Consider the following 24,973-nt stretch of genomic DNA (forward strand, 5'->3'; position numbering starts at 1 on the left):
TCTCTTCGATTTAGAGAGAGGGATTTTGTGGGGGATCGTGTCAACGGCTTTACAGAAGTCCAGATGGAACATATCTGTTGCTTTTCCCATGTCCACTGATGTGGCTATTCCATCATAGGAAGCCTAGGTTGGTCAGGCAGGACTTGCCCCTGGTTAAGCCATGCTGGCTGCTGTTAATCACCTTCCCATCTTCCACGTGCTTTAGCATAGCTTCCAGGAGGATCTGTTCCACTATCTTCCTAGGCACAGAGGTGGGGCTGACTTGTCAGTAGTTCCCGGGGTCCTTTTTTCTACCTTTTTTAAAAATGGGCACAATGTTCCAGTCACCAGGGACTTCTCCCAGCTGCCGTAACTTTTCACATATTATGAAGAGTGATTTGGCAACCACATCAGCCCATTCCCTCAGGATTCTGGGATGCATCTCATCAGGTTCCATAGACATATATATTCAGGTTCCTTGGGTGGTCATGAACCTGATCCTCCTCTACAGTGGGAGGGGCTTTACCTCCTGGTCCCCATCTTGTTGTCCATTGACCCAGGAGGAGTCCTGGATAGCAGTTGCCACTGATGACTGAGGCAAAAGTGTTGTTGAGCACCTCAGCCTTCTCCTCATCTGCTGATACGAGGTCACCATTTTCATTCATCAGGTGGGGTATGCTTTCTTTAACCTTACTTTTCTGATCGATGTACTTGGAGAAGCTCTTCTTGTTAGTCTTCACTTCCCTTGCCACTTTCAGCTCCAGCTGCACCTTGGCTTTCCCGACCTCATCCCTACACATCCGGGCAGCGTCCCTATACTCTTCCCAGGTTTCTTATCTCTGCAGTTCCCCCTTGCTCTTTAGTTTGACCAGCAGGACTCAACTAAGCCACACTGGTCTCTTGTCTTCCCTGCCTGATTTTCTGCATCTGGGGACTGACTGCTCTTGCGCTTTATAGAAATCAGCCTTAAATATTTGCCATCTCTGTTCTGCTCCTTTGTCCCTGAGGACCATATCCCAGGAGGTCCTGCTGACTAACTACTTGGAGAGCTGGAGTTCACTTTCCCGAAATTTAGGGTCCTGATTATACTCCTCACCTGTCCCATATCCCTCAAGACCTTGAACTCCACCAGTGAGTCAACATTGCAGGCCAGGCTGCCTCCAGTCTGATGTCACTGGTGAGCTCATTTCCAGTAGTGATCATCAGGTCCAATACTGCATGCCCTTGGGTAGGAGATGTCTACTACCTGGGTTAAGAAATTATCTTCACTGCACTCTGGTCTCCACAGAGCCTTATTGCAGCCTTACAGTACTTAAAAGAGTCTTATAGAAAGATGGAGACAAATCTTTTAGCAAGGACTGTTGCAATAGGGATGGTTTTAAACTAAAAGATGGTAGATTTAGATATAAAGAAGAAAATTTTTATGATGATAGTGGTGAAACACCGGAACTGATTTCTCACAGAGGTGGTAGGTGCCCCATCTCTGGAAATATTCAGTCAGGCTGAATGGGACTCTGAGCAACATGATCTAGTAGAAGATGTCCCTGCTTATTGCAGGGTGGTTGGAACTAGATGACCTTTAAATGTCCCTTCCAATGCAAACTGCTCTGTGATTTTATGGTTCTATGAAAATTCAAGGCAGTAGACTCAACATAAAAACCAGATTTTTTGCAATAACACAGTTAATCAATGTCAAGTCTCTAGGCATAGGACCCTGTGGGTATCAGACACTTACACGTATTTAAAAAGTATGTAGGTAAGTTCAAACAAGAAAAATGGTATCTGTTAGTTAGAACACATATGAATTATTCTTCTGCTGGATAAGGACTCCTTGGTCACAAATTGCTATCACTCAGAAAATTGTCATGGATAAGAATTATCATGCCATTTCCCTGTTGTTATACATTGCTTAGTAGCAGCTGCCAGCCACTTGCAGGGACAAGTCAGAAGAACAAAAGGACCTTCATATATGTCCTATTGAACTATTCATACGTTCAGTATTAATTTTTGATCAGACTGGTACAAAAGAACAACTGGTGTTAAAAAACAATACAAAAGAAATATCCTGGTATATTAGTACCTTTCGCCTAATTTTTCAGTGCTGGCATATCACTGCAGCCTAGTTAGACACCTGTAAAATACTGACCTGCATTCCAGATCTTCAGCCAGGATCCTCCAGTTCACTAATTTGTACCATCACATTCACAAGCACCACATAGGTAAATACTTATAAGATACATTTCTATCAGTATTTGGCTCTCAGACCTGCAGCCTCTTAAGGTCCATCTATTTCTCTAGGTACAACCATGAACAAGATAGAATGGAAGCTGTCTCCAAAAGCGAAATGGTTGTCCGAAAAGTCCTGTACCATCTTTCACCTTGCATTGTTTCCAGCACATTACTTAACAACAAACAATCCAGAGAGTGAACTTTGTTCTGTATTATCACATTGGAACTTTCCCATCTACAGCCAAAGCAAGCAGTAGGATCACAAAGGCTGACTGCATATTGATTTTGCAAGAGACTGCACGTAACTTCAGAGAGCACCAATGATAGCTTTTGCTATCAACACACCTCACTTTACAACAAAGTTGGAAATAAAACCTTGTTCACCTTTCAGGTGAAGTTTTTCTATGCTTCTGACCATTTCTGATTAACCAGATAATCTCTAGATGGTTACAAGTTACATACCAAGTGTCTGAGATAAATAGTTCACTTTAACATTGCTACTTTTTCCCTTTTGCAAGTGAATTGCTGAGTCACTTACACCCACCGCTCTGTGAAAAAGAATAATAGAGCCCTTAAAGCCCACTGGATGTTTATGGGTTTTTGCAATGATACTTTTTACTGTGTAGCTGATAAAGGAGAGCAATTTTCTTCCTCACACTTTTTGCCTATGACTGAAAAACACTGTGATTCAGGCTGCAGTAATGATCATATTCATTAAAAGGATCCCACTTAAATGAGCCATGCTGGGATCTTGTGTGTTCTTTTGTTACAATTAATTATGTCTTTTCACAAGAGTTACAGGCATTTCACTAGATGTGAAACAAACACATACCATTCCTGGTCTGAGTTTCTTCTGTGCATCTGCACAGTGCCTATTTGAGCCTGGGTGGCAGTCCATGACAAAAATAATTATTTTTTTTTATTATTGCAATAAAAGATAAGCACAACTCAGCAGTCTAAGCATCAGAAATAAAAGCTGATATCTCAATATTTTTGGCTCCAAGGAGAGTTTCTTCCACAATGATAACATGTAATTTATCTAATAGTTTCTAATTTTTCCTTATACTTGGTTACTGTTTTCCTGTTTACCACAGCTGCATGCAATAGGCACCAGAGGAGCACAGGGATCAAATAACCATTTTAGGAATCACAACGTGCCTCATAACATTTGATGTTCTCAGACATCTCTCGGTGCTTGGTCAGGTTATAGATTATTTAGCTGTCCTGAGAATTTCCCTGACCTGAGTTAACTGTGGCTAAAATTTATCTCTCATTTCCTGCCCTATCCCCCTCATAAATCCCAGCTCCTGGTTACACTGTCCAGCACCAAAGTCAAGCCTGAGTATGTCACAGTTTTGAAACTTTGGGATAGCTTCTGCCCCATACCCAGGGCTAGCCTTTTCATCCTTTTTTCCCCTTTGTGCTTTGCATGAATTGAGCGAACCTTAAACGAAGAGATTCAACAAAATCTCAGTGCTGATTATCAAATTACTGTGAGCCTAGAGGCAGCTCGAAACCAAAACCATCTCCCTTTTACTGAAGAAAAAAACAGCAGAGGTCTCCAGATCTACTTAAATTGAATTGCTTTGGTTGTCCTCCCTTTCCTTCACTAGAAAATCTGTCTACCATGCTATATCTTCTCCATTTCTCTTGTGTGATTATATAGGTTAAAGTATTCACTAAGTTCTGCTAATATATATTGTCTGGCAGCTGCCTCTGAGAATATATTAGCCTTTCAGCAGGACTGCTTTGAGCTCTTTGGCACTCCCTTCAAAGCATGCATTGAACTGTGCTGCAATCAACAAAAGGAAGACTGTCAGTTCATAAACAGCTCAGTTTCAAAGCAGCAGAATTGTTTTATGTTCCTTTACGGAATAGAACTTGAAGCCAGTAAATCTGCTGTTGAATAGGAGCATATGGAGAGTGTACGCTCAATTGCCAGTAAGCTGTAAGCACAGAGGATTTACCACTGCTTCTCAAGTCAGGGATAGCCTTGCCCTAAGAGCTTGGACATGCTGTCTTCAGACACCAAGAGTGGCTTCCTTAAAAAGCCAAACCAAGCTCCATAGTTCACTTTGTTCCTAGATCATCTACCAAGCAACCTGTCAATGGAAGATAACTGTGTATATATGTCAGTCCAACATATTTAAAATGTAGATTATCTCTCAATTGCCATCTACACAGGCAGACTGTCCCACGTCCTGTGGCATCTGTGATGATGTGCAGCCCAAGTACACAACTTTCATTGTACAGAATCAAGACCTCAGAGCACATTGTACTGAGATATAGAAGAAGCAGAAGCTGGGCGAGGATATGTAGAAGGTAGAACAAAGATGTTCCAGCTTCATTAAATTCGAATTGTGAATAGTTTAGGCTGCTTTTTTTCACAGATGTTCAAGTGAGTGGGGCATCTGAATCCCGATAAAATTCAGCACAACTAGAAATACTAATTCACATAAACTGTTTTAAAGATTCCAGGATCCACAGGGTTGTTTCAACCAACAGTAACTTCTTCCATGTTGTTTTTTTCTCTTAGATTTGAATAACCATATTCTTAGACTCTTTGTTCTCCGCTAGTGTAAGAAGACTGCTCCCAAAACTAAAACACACATTAGGCTTCCTCACTCAGAATTAGGAATGCTGGTTATCTTCACTTCTCCAGAAAACTTTGTTTGTAAAATGCTATAGAAGATATTTTTTTCTTGGTTAAAGGAGCAAGGAATCCATCAAACAAGTGGAGAACATAAAGTAGTAACTTCCACAGTGATGGCATCGCTTTTTAATTCATTTGAGCCTGCTTATATGCAAGCAGATCTTTAGATGCAAAACCAAACTATCCTCTTCTGAGAAATGTTGTCTCAATGTTTGCAGTAGAAGAAGAAATATGGAGGAAACAAGCAAGCAAAGTGATGTGTGAACAACCGCAGAAGATCTTCTCTCACTGAAGTCCAAAGAAGAAGAAGCACACTCAATCTGGACTTTACATTTTACCCCACATTAGTTCCTAGGGTTTTAATGGGTTTAGTCACAGGCTTATTGAGGTCACCTCTTTCCGTCTTTCCAAATATAAAAGAGAAGAAACTAAAAGAGAAAGACCTAAAAGGCACTCATTGTTTTTTAACGTACAGTGTTTGTATTTCCTAAATATGAGCCTTTTCCTATAATTTCTTAATCCTATTGTTGCTTCAGACAATCACTGAATATTCTTGCCTTAAATTTCTTCTGCTATGACAAGATTTAGATCAAGGGTTTGAATCAGTCAGCTCCTACTCGTCTGTCCTCTATTGGGTTACTTCTCGTTATTCTTCTCTAGAAAGTACTTACAGTGTGTCTGAAGCACTATATAAATACACATAAATTAATTCCTACAGCTTTTCTTTGTGGTAAGCACTTTGTATACCTCACACTCTTCAATAACCTGAGGCAGATCTATGGTAGAAAGAGTTTATCTGGATTAGCCTCCTTGATAAAATTGCAATACACTATGCATGCAGAATGCAAAACTTTACCCACCATTCCCTATGTTTTGTTAATTTCTAATGGCTAAGAGACTTTTTAATCAGAATAGTACCCCAGCAAGCTCTGCTTACTGCCCCTGCTGGTGTTTCTTCCAAGGCCCATATCATCCAGGTAAACAACACACCATACAGGTTGCCTTCTGGGTATTTCTCCAAGCCTTCCTCACTTGAAACTCTTGGGGTTTTACCTTCATTCCATTCAGGTGATCACACCTTCTTGTAAGAACTATTCTGCAGGTATTTGTTAATACAGAAATAATTTAAGTGTAAACGCAGCTTGCAGTGAGCTCCTTGTAGACCACTACTGTTCATATTGCTTCAAATGTAATGCTTTTAAACTCATTCTTGCTTGTGCTGTTGCTGTGCAAGGTGTATTTTTTTTCCACCTAAATTTGGCTTTCGTTCTTTGAATTACAACATCATTGTTCTCTTAATTATCAGCACAGCTTATTTTCTTAAATCCTTAGACTGGAGGCTGGCTGATGTTGTGCCCATATACAAGAAGGGTTGCAGAGAGGATCCGGGGAACTACAGGCCTGTCAGTCTCACCTCAGTGCCAGGGAAAGTCATGGAACAGGTAATCTTGAGTGCTATCATGAAGCACATGCAAGAGAACCGGGTGATCAGGCCCAGTCAACATGGGTTTACAAAAGGCAGATCTTGCCAAACTAACCTGATCACCTTCTATGACAAAATCACTCAACTACTGGATGGGGGAAAGGCTGTGGATGTAGTCTTCTTGGACTTCAGTAAAGCCTTTGACACAGTTTCTCACAGCATTCTGCTTCAGAAACTGTCAGCCTCTGGCCTGGACAGGCGCACACTCTCCTGGGTTGAAAACTGGTTGGATGGCTGGGCCCAGAGAGTGGTGGTCAATGGAGTTAACTCCAGCTGGAGGCCAGTCACAAGTGGAGTTCCTCAGGGCTCAGTACTGGGTCCAGCTCTGTTCAATGTCTTTATCAATGACCTGGATGAAGGCATTGAGTGCACCCTTAGCAAGTTTGCAAATGACACTAAGCTGGGAGGAAGTGTCGATCTGCTGGAGGGTAGGGAGGCTCTGCAAAGGGATCTGAACAGGCTGGACCGCTGGGCCGAGACCAATGGGATGAGGTTTAACAAGGCCAAATGCCGGGTCCTGCACTTGGGGCACAACAACCCTATGCAGCGCTACAGACTGGGGGAAGAATGGCTGGAGAGCTGCATGGAAGAGAAGGACCTGGGGGTGCTGGTTGACAGCCGACTGAACATGAGCCAGCAGTGTGCCCAGGTGGCCAAGAAGGCCAACGGCATCTTGGCTTGTATCAGAAATGGGGTCACCAGCAGGTCCAGGGAGGTTATTCTCCCTCTGTACTCAGCACTGGTGAGACCGCACCTTGAATACTGTGTTCACTTCTGGACCCCTCACCACAAGAAGGATGTTGAGGCTCCTCAGCGTGTCCAGAGAAGAGCAACAAAGCTGGTGAGGGGCCTGGAGAACAAGTCTTATGAGGAGCGGCTGAGAGAGCTGGGGTTGTTTAGCCTTGAGAAGAGGAGGCTGAGGGGAGACCTTATTACTCTCTACAACTACCTGAAAGGAGGTTGTGGAGAGGAGGGAGCTGGCCTCTTCTCCCAAGTGACAGGGGACAGGACTAGAGGGAATGGCCTGAAGCTCCGTCAGGGGAGGTTCAGGTTGGATATCAGAAAAAAATTCTTCACAGTAAGAGTCATTGGGTACTGGAACAGGCTGCCCAGGGAGGTGGTCGAGTCGCCTTCCCTGGAGGTGTTTAAGGAACGGGTGGATGAAGTGCTGAGGGACATGGTTTAGGGAGTGTTAGGAATGGTTGGACTCGATGATCCAATGGGTCCTTTCCAACCTTGTGTGTGATTCTGTGATTCTGTGGCATGCTTGCTCAGGCTTCCCATGCACACACTCTCACTATGTTCTTCTTCTAACCTTAGTAATATGTATCTCAAATCAATTACAATCAGTTTAATGCATTGCTGTTGTTATTGAGGTACTCGTGTCCAACTGTAGTGCCCATGATTGTTTTCTGCAATTGCCTTATGTGAATGCTTATCAGCAATCCAGAGACACCTTGGGTTTTTGACTGCTGTCTCACAGCACACTGCTGTAATTCCTGGTGTCCCATCCCATCTTTTGTTCCTCCAATCATCTCCAACAATACTATCCCTCACAGCCAAAAAAAAACTCGGTTCCCTGGGTCATCATTCCCTCTTCATTTGCGTTTAACCATTGTGTGGGTTCATAAAAGAATCTGTTATTGTAAGACAATGTATCTTTCCTGTCACCTCTCCCTTGGCTGTCTTCACTCAACCTGCACATTGCTTCCTCCTGAACTGCGTTTTTAATAGTAACTGAATCATTTGGATGGCTCCTGAACACAGCCCATCACCCAAAGGCACTTTGAGGGAACATTTAATATCATGATAAAGACGTGAAATCTGTATTCACTCTGATCAGTATTTGTAAACATTTACAGAGGCAGAGATTTCCCAAATAATCTCTCTTACACAGTCATTGTTACACTTTTTCTAGTATTTAAACCAAGTATTCCATCCTAAGAAACTATTTCTGAAGAAAAATATATTCATAAAACTGCTGGAAAGTAGGATTTACTGGCTTGAGCACAGTCCTATGCTAACACAATTAAGTCCATACAAAATCTTTGTGTTTCTGTCCTTTATCTATAGTGCGTAGACTTCAGATATCTTGTCTGTCTAACTAAATTCTTCAGGGAAGGTTTTTCCCCTCAGTGTATTCATATAGTTCATCCAAAGGGGGAAATGTGGATGAGGAATGTATGAACTCCTCAATTCTATATGCACCTCCGCCCAACAGTCAGTTGAAAATAAAAGTAATTCAATAAGAATTTCCACTCTTTACCCTTTTTCTTCTTCCCTATGGTTAGTCTTGCATCATAAAATTAGCATATTAGTAGTCAGAAAATAGGAACATTTTAGACACCATCTGTTTAATCTCCTGTCAAATCTGTACCCACAGCTAAACATAAATTCGCAAAATTATACAGGAAAAAAGCAATATCTTACTGTGAAAGATGTTCTTAAGATGTTTGGCTGTAAGTGAAGTTCTGCTGCTATATACAAAAGATATTCCCATTTTCAGGTTCATTAGACTAAAATTTGATATACAAATTAATGGCCTTGACAAAATATTTCAGATTAGAAATCCAGAGCTCTAATTACTTTCTTTACCAAAGTAATATTTAAAGGGAATGAGATGCTGAAAGATATGTATGTTTGAACTTTATTGTCAGAACTAGATTTTTCAGTGCAAGTAGCATGCTTGGAAGCAGGTCTAATGCCTTCCTTCAATCTAGATTTTCAGGAATTTTAAATGTAATCCAAGCCTACTAAGTCACTTTCAGTCAGACCCGTGAAAGTTATGTAGGAGTAGACAGCAGCAAGTTCTTTTCTTTGAGACGCAGATGGTGCAATTAGAAAAATTGCGGCTACAACTTTTCATGAGTGACAATCCAGCTGTGTTGAATTCTGCCTCCTTACAGAGCATGTCTATTTGCTTTACAGACATAGGACATCAAAGCACTGCCAAAGGATCGTGTCTGCATATCTTAAATACCTGAACAGCTCTCATTCCAGGGTCACAGCCTACAGGTAGAACTTTATGAGTCAATTAGAAAATCAGAGTGTGATATCGCCTGACTGCAACTACCTCTGGGATGGAGATATCAGCAAATAAGTTTGCTTACAGCTTGGCTACACAAGAAATAAAGCAAGCTCAGAGGAAGTAGCAAGATAAGAATTTGTCCTGGACATTGCTTAAAAACTTCATCCTGAATTGATTGAATGTGTTTAAAAATCTACTGACTTCTTTTTCTTACATTATTCCCTGTTGGTTCAGCTATAAATAATAACTTGAAAAACATCCATACTCATTTTCTTAGGCAGATATTCATGCTCCTTCACACTTCTGAGAGCACGGAATCTATGGTATTAGTACACAGTTTTGGTCAATTATTTTGCCAGAGGGTTTTAAAAACCTTTGCCCCCAAGTTTCAAATATATTCAGGATGACTCAGCTGTCATTTTCCAGAGTGACTGTTTAATTTACATGCAGATCTGGAGGTTTGTGTAGATAGTCAATAAGGCCAGAATCCGAGGAGGAGCAAAGGGTGGAAAGGTTGCAGATTTGCCTGAGACAAAACACAGTATATCTCAAATTTTGTTCGAATCATATTAGTGGAAAGTGAACAAGTGGTACTGGTAACACGTATCTGCCCAACCATATAAATATCTTACTGTGTTTCCACAGCGTAGGACTTATATAGCTAACTACAGAGCAGGCATGGTGTGATGTTTATTCCAGCAATGTGTCATTCAACCTGACTTTAAAACAGTGTTGAAAACAACTTTCAGAGAAATTAGTTTTGCATTCAAGACCCACATGCTGTGCTCATTTTAACTTGCACAGTATTTAGGTCTAATATATTTGCATAGCATGTTTTTAGTTACACTTCTCTGCTGCAACACAGAGTTGTAGCCAAAAAAAAAAAAAAAGAAAGACAATAACCTCAATTCCAGGCATACAGAAGAAAACTACTAGCTAGTCCCAACTCTTCACCTTGAACAGGACTAGACTACAAAATATGTGAGCATGGGCATGTAAATATCTATAACAAGCATTCCAGTGTTTCAATATTTTGGAGGCAATCCTGGATACAGGAAATACAAACACCATGTGGGGAACTCCCGTCACATGTTACCTGTCATTGCTCAGAAGAGTGGTGCAGCAGTTCAGACAAGACTGTCTGTTTAGTGAAGAGCATGGGATGATGCTTCCATTCCCCATTATCCTGAGAGCAGCTTCCTATACTAGGAGTACATCTGTTCACAGAGTAACATCTATACTTCAGGGATAATGTGTGCATGCAAGATATGTATCTCACACTCATTCATTTGCCCTAGACAAATGGCACGCCTTCAGTGGGGCCGCAAGAACCAGTTAAGGCCATAGTTGAGTATCACAGACCTAAGGATCTCAGTGGCACACACTGAAAAAGCCTAATCACTTTTCCCCACTGTTTCCCAGAACACTCATCTAGCAGTGCTTCATTCTCAGTAAAGAAAGAAGGAACATTAAAGAAAAAAAACATTAAAAGAATGAGAAGAAACACTTAAAAGAATGAGCACACTCTGTAAACAATCTCCACATACTGCAGAGATACTTTATTTCTACTTAGGGTGGGTTTTGGTGAATCTATTTTATCAAAAAAAAAAAAAAAAGAAAACCAAACCAAACCAAAAAAAAAACAAAACAAAACAAAAAACAAAAAAAAGGTAATCTGAAGACAGAAAAGAGCTAAATCCTGACAAACTTTTAAAAATATGTTCAGCCTCCTGTCTGTTGATTGCAGAAGCCTGAACTTGACAAAACAGCACTTATTTTCTTGCAAGACTTGTGTTAAAGATGCAGAAGAATTGAGTTAATATGACATTCTTGTGGAAAATAAAGAAGGAACTGTACTCACAGGTAAACAGTGACAGTTAGGAAAGGAACTGATGCAATGATAGTGAACATTAACTCAAAGTTGCACTATGTTCCTCCCATGCATGTAGCCCCCTGTGCGCCAGCTGCACCTCCATCCGTTTCCTTACCCTCAAGGCTTGCTGCAAATGCCGGCTTCTGTGGAGAGGGGTTAGAACCAGACACTCTGCTCCCTCATAGCCATGGCTGGTTTTTGGGAGGAGTCTGTAATGGAAATTTCAACACATATTTGCATCTTTCCTCACCACTACATTTACACACTGTTTTCAAAGCGCTGACACCAAGGAATTGGACATTGCCATCACAATTGTCACCACTGATGATTATGTGGAAAACTGCAGGTTGAGCCCACAGGAGCTTTCATTTGTCATTTTGTGCCAAGACCTTGCTTTGCTTGCTGACATTCCATAGCACAAAGGAGTAAGCCTGCAGACTGATCTTGAAAATAGCACAATTTCACAAACAGAGAGCAACTGACTACTTCAGGGGAATCCTTGAGCTGGAACCAGCCTCTCAGCTTTGTCTTTACAGCCTCCATTTTTGGCTAAAAAAAACCCAAAACCATAAAACCCCAGAAAGACCTAGTACAAAACCAGAAAACAGAAAGAGGAACTAAAGAACCTGAAATAGTTCAGTGAAGGAAAACAGAGTTTACTGTTCCTTAGCAAAGAGTAAAACCAGACAGGCAGGATTCCTCACTTCTATATAAATGTGTGGAGGAAAAGTTTCAAAGCAGAGTGTTGTGAACACAATCTCATGTTATGAACTGCAAGAAGACTTGGTGGCCATCAGTTGCCAACCCATCATGATTTTCCTGTGAAAGATCAAAGGGGTTCAAGTTGCTGTGAAGAAGTGTCCCTGGCACAAAACAAATCACTCTTCATGCAGCATAGCACTGGTCTTGACAAATTCTTTTCAGTATCTGCATTATCTCTCTTTGTGGTATGGCAAGAGTGTCTTCTGACACTGAAAGATGGCAACAGGCACCTTTACAGGGATTCCTCTTACAAAGAGATCTACTCGGGTGGAAGAATGAGTTCGTGGAACTTTGCACCTGTAGGAGTGCCTTGAGTATTTCATTTTTGTAACTGGAACTGAGGAGGTATGCGTTTATTCCCCTTTAGGGCATATACCAGCCAAGCAGGCGTATAACATACAGAGTCTCTCAGTTTTGAACACAGCTCAGAATGGAACAACACATATTATGGTGACTTTCATAAAATTAAATACAGAAACAGATAAGAACTATATGTCAATGAGTGCAGGACCTCTTCAGTGCTGGCCATACCTCAAATCTGTGCTTAAGAAGCTGTCTTTACTCTTTAAGAGTAACTTTTTTCATACTTTCACAGAAGCTCCCAGTTTGGTCACCTGTGTGAAACAAAGTGGTGGTCACAACACAGTAGTCCAACTCTGTTTGTAGCTGATGTGGATTTGACAATCCAAAACATTATTGACTTTAGCTTCTTAGTTTAGTCATGCAGCAATGCACTCCTAGATACCAGAAACATTAAGCTACTTGAGATGGAAAGGGAGGATGACTTAACTCCAAAATGATCATAGTTCTAAAGCCAGGAAAACTTCATTAACAAATTTTAGAGCTAGCAGTTATGCAACAAACAAAAATTATACCTCCAAAATATTAAAGCTTCATATAACTATTAATGCAACTTGCATTAATTTAGTGTGTTAGTGACTTTAGCCAAGGTCTGAAATTTTTAACACAAGCAAAACTTATTTGCATAGGCAAAAGCTGTGATCACATTTTCCTCAAAAATCAGATTAGAAATCAGATTAGAAAATAACTCGTTGATTTTGGACAAAGACAAATTAATAGTTTTGCACTGAAAACAGTATCACAAATAGATGGGATGTAAGAGAGGAAGAAGAATTATAAGGCCCAATTTGTTATTTAATAATTAAAAGTCTGGAAAATATTAAGAGGAAATTTTCCCTTTCAGATGTGTGATGCCATGAAACCATTCACAACAGTCTTCCTTCTTTTCCTCTTCTTATTTTGGGACCAGACCTTCAACGCCTTAAACTATGGCAGACTAAATATTTTTTTCATTCTAGGTGCTACCTCTCCCCCTCAACATAGGCCCAGGAAAAGATTAAGTAGACACAAATAGAAAATCTAAGCCATAAGACAAAAGCAGTAGTGTACCATCACCAATCTATTAAAATCTAAAGGTTCTGCTACCTACTTTGAGCCATTTAGTTTCAATATCTGGCAATCTGAAAGCAAGCACTAGAGCTAAATAATCTGCAGTAGCCGGTCAAATGCATTTTTTGCTCCCTTCATCCAGCAGAAGCTTTTCTTACTGCCTCTATGACAGCACTGCTGAGAAAATAATCTTCTTACGAGCTTCTCCTTAAATTTAAATCCCACTATGCTAAATAGCCTGATATGTCTAAGCAGTACAGATCTGAAACCTTACTTTGCAATGTTTCCTGGTTATTCTTCATCTGCTATAGTAGGAAACAATTCAGATCTTGTCTGGGTACTTAATTCAAGGAACCTCAAAATATTTCTAAGAAGTTTCAGAATATTGAATTTTCCTAACACAAGACTTGAAGCATTTGTGTCTCCAAAGTTTACTACTTTTTTTTTTTCCATTATATAATGAGGATTTCAAAACCCTAGGGTGTTTTATTTAAATTAGTCTTTGATAAGAGGAATTTTTCCCACCTGATGAAGTGATCTAGTTGTCCCATGCAGGACTAGTGTAATAAGTGTTCTATATATGTATAACTTATTTACACATATATACATAGATATGAAATAATTGATTTACACAAGCAGGAAAACACTGTGCACAGTCAGACTGCTTCTCAGGGCTTTGCCATTATGCTTGTACAAACTGGCTACAAGAGGTCAATATGTTCCATTCACTTTACATTTCTATATATGGAAAACTTTTAGCTCTACTAATTTCATAAGATTCTTCATGTAGATTTATGGCTGTTTTGAATTAGGTTTTCTTATTTCAACACATTTCCAACCAGGTGCAGTCCATACAATCTACGAGAAAGAAGACCCAAGCAGAAATCTGCACCAGCATATCTGACTGTCATAAAACTACTTTTAGTAAAGCAAAGACAAATAGTGTAAAGACCAGTCTTTACCAATTGTATCTTTTTTTTAATCTATTTCACATCATGTATGACCTTAAAGAAAAAAAACTTAAATCCACTGAACTAGGACTTGAAACACCGTTTAGCATTTAACACAGTGTAACACCTTCAGACATCAGGTTAGTCTTGACATTCTTGCAATTCTTAAAGTTGACTTTCTTGAAGTGAATGTAGCTCAGACAGGCTGGCCAACAAACAAAAACTTCCAACAGTCCTGGAAGAAGATAATCTATATAGTTATTAGGAAAAAAAAAAAAGATTTCATACTCTAAACACATAGCAAAACATGACTGACAAACTATTTATATCAAAGTAATAATAAGCAAATTACTGTACAGGAAATTACTCTCTTACATATAATCAGTGGGACACTTCCAGGTACAACATTTTTTTTTTTTAATCTTTCCTATTTTTTCTACTTTAGTATCTTAATTATACATATGTGTATGAATGCATAAATATGCATACAGTCTTCCACACCTTTCTTTAAAACCTCTGATATTAGCATAGCAAATCATATTAAAAAATCTCATTTCTCAAGCTGTGACTCTAGTCTCTACTATACATGCCCAGACATATCAACATACAATACCCAGATGGCTTAGGTGAGCAGTAAAGCAGATGCAAGATTTGATTATATTCTACAGACATACCTTACATCAAGTTCCTAAGTGCATACTGTTGGGTAGGTTTAGCTACAAATGGCATGGGCAGCTCAGATTTTAGTACAAGGCTAGGAAAACAGCACTCACGTGAAAACAGTATGTAATTTATTCAGCATTTTAAGCCGTAAAGGAAAATGTCTGTGTCTGATTTAGAAACATACATGTTTAATACTGCCTTCTTACTGCATTCTGCGTCATGCAAATTGTATAAAATGAGGAGAATACGTGCATTCACCCACGACCAGAAGCAGAAATAAAGACCAGCAATCTCCAAAGAAAAGAGAACAATAGTGACAATCTTCTGTAAGGCCCATTTTCTCTAAAAGTTATGATGAAGAAGGGGAAGATGAGATGAGTAAAGCAGAGTTTGATGGAGCAAACTTTTTTCTGAAGAAACCACAAATCAGATGCTGTCACTGAAACTTAGACCTCACAAAAGGCACTAGGAAAAAAGCAAGCAATGCTGCAGAAACAACATGTAAGGAAGAATGACTAAGGAATATGACAGAGAAATTAAAGGACTGATCTAGGAATTTAATACCTGACTGAAAGAGGTGGAGGTTGAAGGTTCAGATTAAAAGATTTACATGCAAAGTCTAAAACTCTCTTGTACGTAAGGAAAAATATATGTATGTGTTTTATTACTGCTTAGATCTGTTAAAGACACATATTACCTACAAACAGTGATTTAGTTTCAGATTGACTAAGAAGAACCCAGGAGCTTCCCCATGGAGCCCTGGAAGCTGCTTGAATCATTCTCCTCTAATCTTATGTACAACTAAAGCTATGAACAATGCTGAGGCAGCGAACCCCACCATGCTGTGCTTCTGCACCTATGTGTCTTTGCACAAGTGGTGCCCCCTGCCCAATCCATTGGGTTTCGCAGAAGGGTCATAATACTGAACTGTTACATATAATTAAGATCACACAGGTCTATCACACAGGACCAAACAGGCAGCCTGATGGCAAAAACATAACTAATCTCGAGCTAAAACCTATGATTTTTGGTCAGACCTCTCATCACCTTTAACAGGAACAGAAGGAGTCATAACAGGAAATAGATCCTCAATTTTCCTTGAAAAGAAGCATGTTGAAATGAACTAGTGCATTCCCCAACAGCATTTAATCTAGAGTTTTAGATAAACCCAGGAAAGGGGAAGGATTATGTTTTCCATGAGTCTGTTAGTAGTTTTATTCCAGGCATTTAAAAAAAACTGGCATGACATGCAAAGTGAAAATTAAAGTTAAAAAAAAAAAATCCCACTTCACCCGGTCCTTCAGGACGAGCTGACATTGACTTGGATGGTATACAGGTATTTATCAAAGCACAATCTCCTATATGAGGAAGGAAATCCCCTTACCTCAGGTTTCACAGAGGAATGTTAATGCTATGCCTAGAGCCATAGACACTGCTTCTATCCTGGCATGCATCTTAAAAGTTAACAGTTGGCTTTTTTGAGATCTTCAGTTTTGAGGTAGGCTATTTCTCAGTGGTAGTACAGCAGATATTCACTGGATACAGAAATGCACACCAGCAGTTTTGCACAGCAGGCTTGTACAACATCTTCAAATTGTTATGAAGTGTTTGGGAGGTAGATGGGTCATGACCCGTCAGCAATCCAAGTGTGAAGTTTGTCTTTCTGGACAAAGGGTCCTTTTCATGGTTAACTGCAATTCCAGGAATATCCTTTCAGACCTATCTCCTATGTCAAAGAGCCAACTGCTGCGTTATCATAACTATTCACATTCAGTAGTCAGTAGGACTGCCTGGGAAATAGACAAGGGCAAGTTTTCATATAAATCATGAAATAGATGTTTATCATAGCAACATGCAATGTTGTCTTGCAAATATCTTACTTTAACATCCATCTACCTTGCAAAGCAGATAAGGCAGTGGTAATAAAATAAAGAAGAAAGACTGATTTCAAAGTCTCATGTTCAACTGATGCAGTCTTTTCTACTTTAACTTCACTGATAAGAGATATCTATATAAATAAATTCACAAATCCTGTAACATTTAAGTAGGTGGATAAATTAAATGCTCTGATGTCAAACAATCAGTATTTCTAATTGTCAGGACTTGTGTACTCCCTAAAATAACCAGAAACCCAGCTTATTATAATGCCATAAAATAAGATAGATTATACTACACTTTAATTTGGAAAACTTAGTAAGCAGAAGAATTAAATCCTAAAGCAATTCAAGTAGTTAAATGGTATATATATTTGCTGTGAGAAGGAAAAAGAGTGACTCATTCAAGTTGATGTTATTTTCTACTATAGACAAGTTTACACTGCAGTATGAGCAGGTTTCTAATTGAAAGTGTCAAAAGAAAACATTTTCTGTTACAGTCTGCTGCTAAATTCTAACTAAACCACCTAATATATCCTGTGGGGAAAAAAACAAAAACAACAAACATGTTTGAAACAAACATTTTTATGTGCTTATGTTGATATCCTGCATAAAATGTAGAACTCAGTAGAAAACTCATTTAATTAGTAACATTAAAGGAGCTTAGAGAAAGAGGCCTTCTAGAGTTAAACCATATAGCTGGTAGTTGTTAAATGGACTTAGATTTGAATGCTCTCCAAGCAGAGGAGTTTAACTGGTTCAAAACAGAGTGATCGGTCACATTAGGTATACAGCAGACAAAGAAGTTATTTTTCACTATCCCATAGATATGAGGAGGCAGCAGACCCTGTCTACCTTAGAAAATTCAACATTGCACATTTATGAGTGCCATTGAACTCAGTTTGAACATAATTGAGAAGGGAGCTAGGACCAAAACAAATACCACATGTACTGTGTAGTTCGGTACCTGTAAATATATCAAAATTCCTGAACAATTAATGCAGACCTGATCATTAGCTGAATGTGCCTATACTTGCACCAAAAAACATTTTACTACTTACTTACTTCAGCTGTTGGCAATATCCTGGAGGACAGACGGTAGGAGATTTAATACACATAGACATGTTTTTGCAAAACATCTTTTCATTATCACACTCCATAAAGCAGTTAACACTTTCACGATGAATTATTTGTCTCCTATTCATTTCTTCTCTCTGCACAGCAGCAGTTTATCCTTGTCTTTGAAATCCTGCATGCTCCTTGGACTTCTGTTTGGGAACAGAAATCTTAAAACTAAGTACAAAAGAAGATGAACACTTTTTTTTCCCATAGAATTTCCCTGTGTTTGGAGCTCTTAGTTCCTCTCTCACCTTTGAGAGAGGTAACACAGGCTAAGAGGAACTATAGGCACCAGGAAAACAAAATTATCTTGTGCAAACATAGCTTTCATCTTGTCACGTCCATGTGAAGTGTATCTTGCTTTACTAGTTTCCAGTTACGGTCAATGCTAATACCGACTTCTATTGTTTTTCTCATTCCTTTAGAGATATGTGGTAGAGAGATAGGTTTCTCTCAGTGTTCATTTCTGTGCTGACAGGAGTCAGCCAGACTCCACATTGCCCGTGCAGAATCCCTTGGGGAGGGAAGTTACATAACAGAATCACAGACCAGGTACCTTGGGCTTCAAGCAGTGCTCTTCATTTTTCATGGAAAAAATATTGTCATGTAATTAATACTTCTCATTCTTTTAGTTTTCCCTACGTATTTTCAGTCACTTCAGAAGCATTTTTCCTTGCCAGCTTTTGAATTTAGATCATATTAGCAGAAGATCTAATTCAGCAACAGCTTCCATTTCTAATTGCATAATGATACTTAACGATAGATTTCTATAGCATTTTACCATGATGTAAAAATGCTGGAATGCACACAGCGTGATAATAGTAGAATGTACCTAGACATCACTAACCCAGGATATTGTCAGTTATCTACTTCATTCTGAATTTGAAGGTAGAAATTTAATACTTTTCTGTGAAAATAAATAAATCAGTGGAACAATCTACAAGAGTTTAATGCAACCCTAGAGACCCTGCTGCAATCTCAGATATTTCCATGAATCTTGTCCTTCATTATTTGCCTATGCTTTTGAAAGCTATTGATTTTCAACATCATCGTTTCTCTTAAACAGCTATCGGCCACATTAATATCTCAATTGCAGTTCCTATCATCTTTCTGTAGTATCAGCCTTCAGCTTCAACTTTGTTTCTTGTCATGCTTGGAATTATTTACCACAGTTATAGCAATGTTTTATGTTGTAGATTCTTACTTATTTATAAGATAAATATAATGTAATCTGGAATTAAATAATATCAATTCAATTTCTACGTTACTAATTAAAATATCTGTTGAGACCTCAACGCCAAAAATTTACAGACATGCTTCATTTTGACTCCAGTGAGTCAAAGGATCAAGCTTAAGCAAAATAAAGACATAGACGGCCCTACTCTACCACCAGGTAATCCTTAGGCAGGTCAGAAATTTGTTTTCCAAGCCACTGAGCGGAACAGGCACAAGAAACATCTCAGGAGGGTGTCCCACCCACCAGACTATTGGATGTCGTAGACCGCCATCCTAAACTCTTGGCATTACTCTGTTAGGGGTAATAATTAAATATTCACTGAGCCAAAGAGAAGGAGACAAGGACTTTCAGGCTCAGTGGTTAGGGCACTGAGGTGGGAACAAGAGATTCCAGTCTCTGCTTCACTGAATATTTAATTATTTATAAAGCAGAACAGCTCCAAAGATAAGATAAAGAAAGACCCTATCAAGAATAGACAACGACCAACAGGTTATCACGTGTGAAACCCATGTTTAAGTCCCTACCTCTTATCAGACATTACAGGTTCAAAGCTCAGCCTTTTATATCCATCAGAGCAGTCCAAACACTGAGCAGCTGAGTAGAATAAACATCAGCATGTCCACAAAATCTCAGCCTTCTTCCCAGTGACACTTCATAGGGAGGACATGATTTGAGAGTGCTTAGCCAGAAGGATTTTCAGCTGCAAAAGATAGCAAGAGCTTTAACATTTCATCAGGATTTTTGCGTGGTCTACTAGATCAAGCTAGCAAACCATGTGGCTAGAAATCAGCTTTTCAGCAGAAGCTTAGGGGCTAAATGCTTAGTCAGCAGAACCAAGTGTGGTCAACCCTGTCTAAGTGTTGCCTTGCTGAGTCAATGAGGTACAGAGCATAACGGCAAAAGAAGAAACTGCATTTTTTTATTGTTTTTTTCTTTTGTTGTTGAGTATCATCACAAATAAATGAGAGGATTTGTTTCAAATTTTAAGCAAAGAAAAGGCTTGCATAAGCCTTTAATCTTATATAGCTTGGTTTCCATGGTGGTCTGATAAGTATTTGACTGAGTTTACTTTGTCATTATTATTTTACATAAATCTCTGTAATTCTTCAAAGTGGTTGCTTTCATCTAAACTACTTTGTCTTCATATCCCTCCCCCAAAACATATGAAAGTATTAAAGTATCTGATTTTCCTGCTCTGAAAAAACAGGTTCAGAAAAATTTAAATCATGTGTTGGACTTGAATCTTCTAGCCTTTACAGGCTCGCAAAAATTAAAGTCACCACATTTTGTGAAAGGGAGTTAAAAATGCCAATAGAATATGACTTTTTTCCTCCTTCTCTTATGAAAGACAGGTTTTATACATTTTTTTAAAGAAGCATCACAGATAGAAACAAGATTCTCATCCTGTCAGTAGAAAAAAAAAAAAGATGTTAATTCCACCAGTGTCAATAAACATAGCATGAATCTGCTGTTTGATCTGGTCTTTCTTATCAACTGTTGTTCTGTTAGACATAAACACCGAAAAAAAGGGATTCCTTACTCACAGCAGCTGCACACTGCACTGATAGTCCTAAAAGGATTATGACTAGAGTTCTGGGGATTTGGAGTTTCAAGTTCCTGATAAGGCCGTGGGTTTCTTAGATGTGCTTGACTAAATCACCAATGGATGATGGAGTGACTGCATGAGTGGACAAGGGAAGGGCTATAGATGTCATCTATCTGGACTTTGACACGGTCCCCCACAACATCTTTCTCTGTAAACAAGAGGGAGTCAAATGTGTCAAATGGAACTGGTTGAATGGTCACATCCACAGGGTCAACTACTCAGTGTCTTAATAGAGATCAGTGATGAGTGATGTCCCTCAGGAGTCTAAATTGGGACCAGGACTGCTTAATATCTTAACCACTGACACAAACAGTGGTATCAAGTGCACCCTCAGCAAGTTTGCAACAACAAGAAGTTGAGTGGTGCACTTGACACCTGTGAGGGACAGAATGCCATCCAGAGGTACATGGACAAACTCAAGAACTTCATCCACATAAACATCAGGAAGTTCAACAAAGCCAAGTGCAAAGTCCTGCACCTGGGTCGGGGCAACCCCTGGTATCAATACAGGCTGTGGGATGAGAAGAATTTAGGGGCACTGGTGCCTGAAAAGCTGGACATGAGCCGGCAATGAGCGCTTGCAGTCCAGAAAGCCAATAATATCCTGGGCTGCATCAAAAGAAGCATGGCCAGCAGGTTGAGAGAGCTGACTCTGCCCGTCTCCTCTGCTCTGGTGAAACCCCATCTGAAGTATTGCATCCAGCTCTGGGGCTCTTAGTAAAGGAGAGGCGTGAACCTGTTGGAGTGGGTCCAGAGGAGGACCACAAAAGTGATCAGAGGGATGGAATGCCTCTCCTGTGAGGAAAGGCTGAGAGAATTGGGGTTGTTCAGCATGGAGAAGTCTCCAGGGAGATCTTATTGCAGCCTTCCAGTACGTAAAGGTGTCTTATAAGAAAGATGCAGACAAGACTTTTAGAAGGGCCTGTTTCAGTAAGAAAAGGTGCAATGATTTTAAACTAAAAGAGGGTAGATTCAGATATAAGGAAGAATTTTATTTTTTTTTTCAGTGAAGGTGGTAAAACACTGGAACTGGTTTCTCATGGAGATGGTAGGTGTCCCATCTCTGGAAACATTCAAAGTCAGGTTGGATGGGGCTTTGAGCAAACTGTCTTGTGGAAGATGTCTCTGCTTATTGCAGTGTGGTTGGAACTATATGACCTCTAAACATCCCTTCCAACCCAAACTATTCTATGAATCTAAGATCAAGCTTCAGGGAATCAGACTTTTTTTAAGTATTTCAGCACTTTATCATATAAATTGACACCTAGTACCTTTCAATAACTCACACGTGTTCCTCCATTTCCCACATTCCTAAGCTGGGATAATGCCATGTTTTCCCCATGGAGTGGTGTGAAGTTCAAGTCATTAACATATGTAAACTATTCTGAAAATCTCACATTGAAACCTGTAGATACAAATAACTTGTGTTGTTTTTTATGATTTCCTCAGGCACAACAGTTGCTCCAGGAAATGAATATTTAAAGAATGATTAAGTTCTATTTCAAATGTTTGACCAAACTGTAAAAAATACCACATCATGCTACACATAACATCAGTGCAGTATCTTAAAATAACATTCTGTTTCTTTGCCACTTGTATGGAAAACATGCAACTTGATTCACTGAAGAAAAAAGAAGGCTGGGAAAGGCATTTTGTAACCTGAAAAAAAGTTATGTACTGCTAAAGCAGTGCACATCTTTAGAATACAAATAGTTATATGCAGTAAAAATTTACACAGTATCTTCAAGTATTTTGATATTCTGTGAAACGATGAGACCTTGTGAAAACAGATTTATGCCCACTTTTCTTTCGCCTAAAGGCTTTTAGCAAACTAGTGGAAATGTAGCTGTGAGTATATGGAATGCTAAACTTTCCCTAACTGGAATAAAATGATCTCATATTGTGCATAGTTAAGTTGCAGAATAAATAAATAAGTTTAGAGTATTTTTACCATAGTGTCAGGTCAACTTTAGGTAGTTTTACCTCAAGCGTTTTGCAGATTTTCAGTGTAGCATAGCATACTTAAACAGCTGTGTCACCTGCTGGATTCATAAACATTGGACAGTATCTGATTAGCATACCCATTAGCAGGGTATGTAGAGATGCAGTTAGGAAAGAAAAAGCTCAGTTTGGACTGCAATTGGCCAAAGTTGTCAAAAATTTCAAGGACGGCTCCTTCAGATATGTTAAAAACTAGCAGAAGCAGAAGGAGAATACTGGCCCACTGTTAAAGAGAAGTGGTGAACTATTCAACAGTGTGTTGCAAAGGTATTCTTCATCCCTGTCTTAACCAGCACTGTTGGCCCCCAGGACATGGGAACGAGCATCCGGGTTGTCGCAGGCACTGACACACCATCAATGAATGAAGAGCTGGTGTGTGAAATATTGAGCCTGACCTTTACAAATTGATGGGCCCAGATGCCATCCACCTGAGGGTGCCGAGGAGGCTGGCTGGACCACACTCTATAGTCTTTGAGAAGTCGTGGAGATCCAGGGACATCCCCAAAGCCTGGAAGAAGGCAAATGTCACCCCCATTCACAAGAAAAGCTCCAAGGAGGACCTGGCCAATTAGCTTCACTTCAAGCCCTGGGAAGGTTATGGAGCAAATACTCCTGGCAACTGTCACAAGTTAATTGAAGCACATGACTGGAAAAAGACAACATGGATTCACTAAGGGCAAATCATGTTTAACAAACTTGATCACTCTCTACAACAAAGTGTTCCAATATGCTGATGCAGGGTGAATGGTGGACGTTGTCTGTCTGGCACTACTTCTCCAAGACCTTTGACACAGTTCCTCACAGCCTCTTCCTTAGGTAAACTAATGCTCTATGGTCTAGACAAGTTCTCAGTGATGTGGTTGAGGAACTGGCTGACAAGCCATACCCAGAGGGTGGTGGTAAATAGTTCTTTCTCAAACTGGCAAGTTTGAGAAAGTCGTAAGTGGGGACCCCCAGGGATTGGTATTTGGCCCAATGCTGTTTAACAGCTTCTTAAGTGACCTGGATGTTGGGATTAAGAACACCCTAACAAAGTTTGCAGATCACACCGAGTTGAGTGGGGAGATTGACACTCCAGAAGGATTACCCTCCAGGAAGACCTGGACAGGCTGGAAGAATGGGCTAGCAGGAATCTTAAGAAGTTCAATGGAGATGAGTGTAATGTCTTGCACCTGGATTGCACCATAACTCTGCACCATAACTCTGGAGTGCAGCTCAGACTGGATTCCACCTGGCTGGAAAACAGCTGTGTGGAGTAGGACCTGGAGGTCTTGGTAGACAATAGACTCAACAAGAGTGAACAGCAGCAAAGGCTGCTTTAAAAAATCTTTCTGTTCCCCGTGTTTTGTGTATATGTCATTTATATTATGTTTTGTTCTTATTATTTTTGAGACTTATTAAGCACAGTTAGCATCTCCTGGTCATTTGCTGCATTACAGTTTCCTCTGCAGTATATGCATTTTTGCCATGTACAGACTATCAATGCCTTAATGCCTTTATGTCCTTGGAAAACTACAAAAGTCAGCACATTAATGTATTGATATGTAGAAACTGAAGAATAGAACCAACGTGGAAAGGTTAATATCGGATTCTTGAAGCTGTAAGACTTTGGGGAAACTTTTTAAACTTTATGTTCCCATATAAGAAAAAGGAAGCCAATCAGTCAATATACTACCAAACTGTAGAAAATTGTTAGAATATTTATATCTCCTCTTTTTAATCCCACAGCCCAAATACACGTGAAGGCATATTTGAAACTCACATCCTAATATTCATCTACATCAGCCTCTGGAAGAAAATATTTGCTTTTCAGCAGAGGAGGACAGAGTGAATACTATGTTCAGTATTGGGTCCTCCACAACAAGAAAGTCATTGCAGTGGTGCAATGCATGGAAAGGACAATGAAGCTGGAAGGAGACAGAGGCAGTCCTAATTGCTCTCCACAACTACCTGAAAATAGGTTGTAGTGAGGTGGATGTTGGCCTCTTCTCTCAAATAACAAGTGATAAAACAAGAGAAAATGGCCTCAGGGCACACCAGGAGAGGTTTAGATTGGATATTAGGAAATATTACTTCACCAAAATGTTTGTCAAGAATTGGGAGAGG

The 24,973-nt window shown here is 39.6% G+C and overlaps 1 long non-coding RNA gene across 6 annotated transcripts in view; it reads right to left on the minus strand.

Annotated features, from left to right (window-relative positions):
• Positions 1-2,363, minus strand: part of LOC128850554 (uncharacterized) — a 29,551-nt gene extending 27,188 nt beyond the window's left edge. For all 6 annotated transcript variants that reach the window (XR_008447993.1, XR_008447992.1, XR_008447989.1 and 3 more), the window contains exon 1: positions 2,126-2,363. This is a non-coding gene — a long non-coding RNA (uncharacterized LOC128850554). The remainder of the gene's footprint in view (positions 1-2,125) is intronic.
• Positions 2,364-24,973: the final 22,610 nt, after the last annotated feature.

This window comes from Cuculus canorus, chromosome Z (assembly GCF_017976375.1).
Source record: "Cuculus canorus isolate bCucCan1 chromosome Z, bCucCan1.pri, whole genome shotgun sequence".
Lineage (NCBI taxonomy): Eukaryota > Metazoa > Chordata > Aves > Cuculiformes > Cuculidae > Cuculus > Cuculus canorus.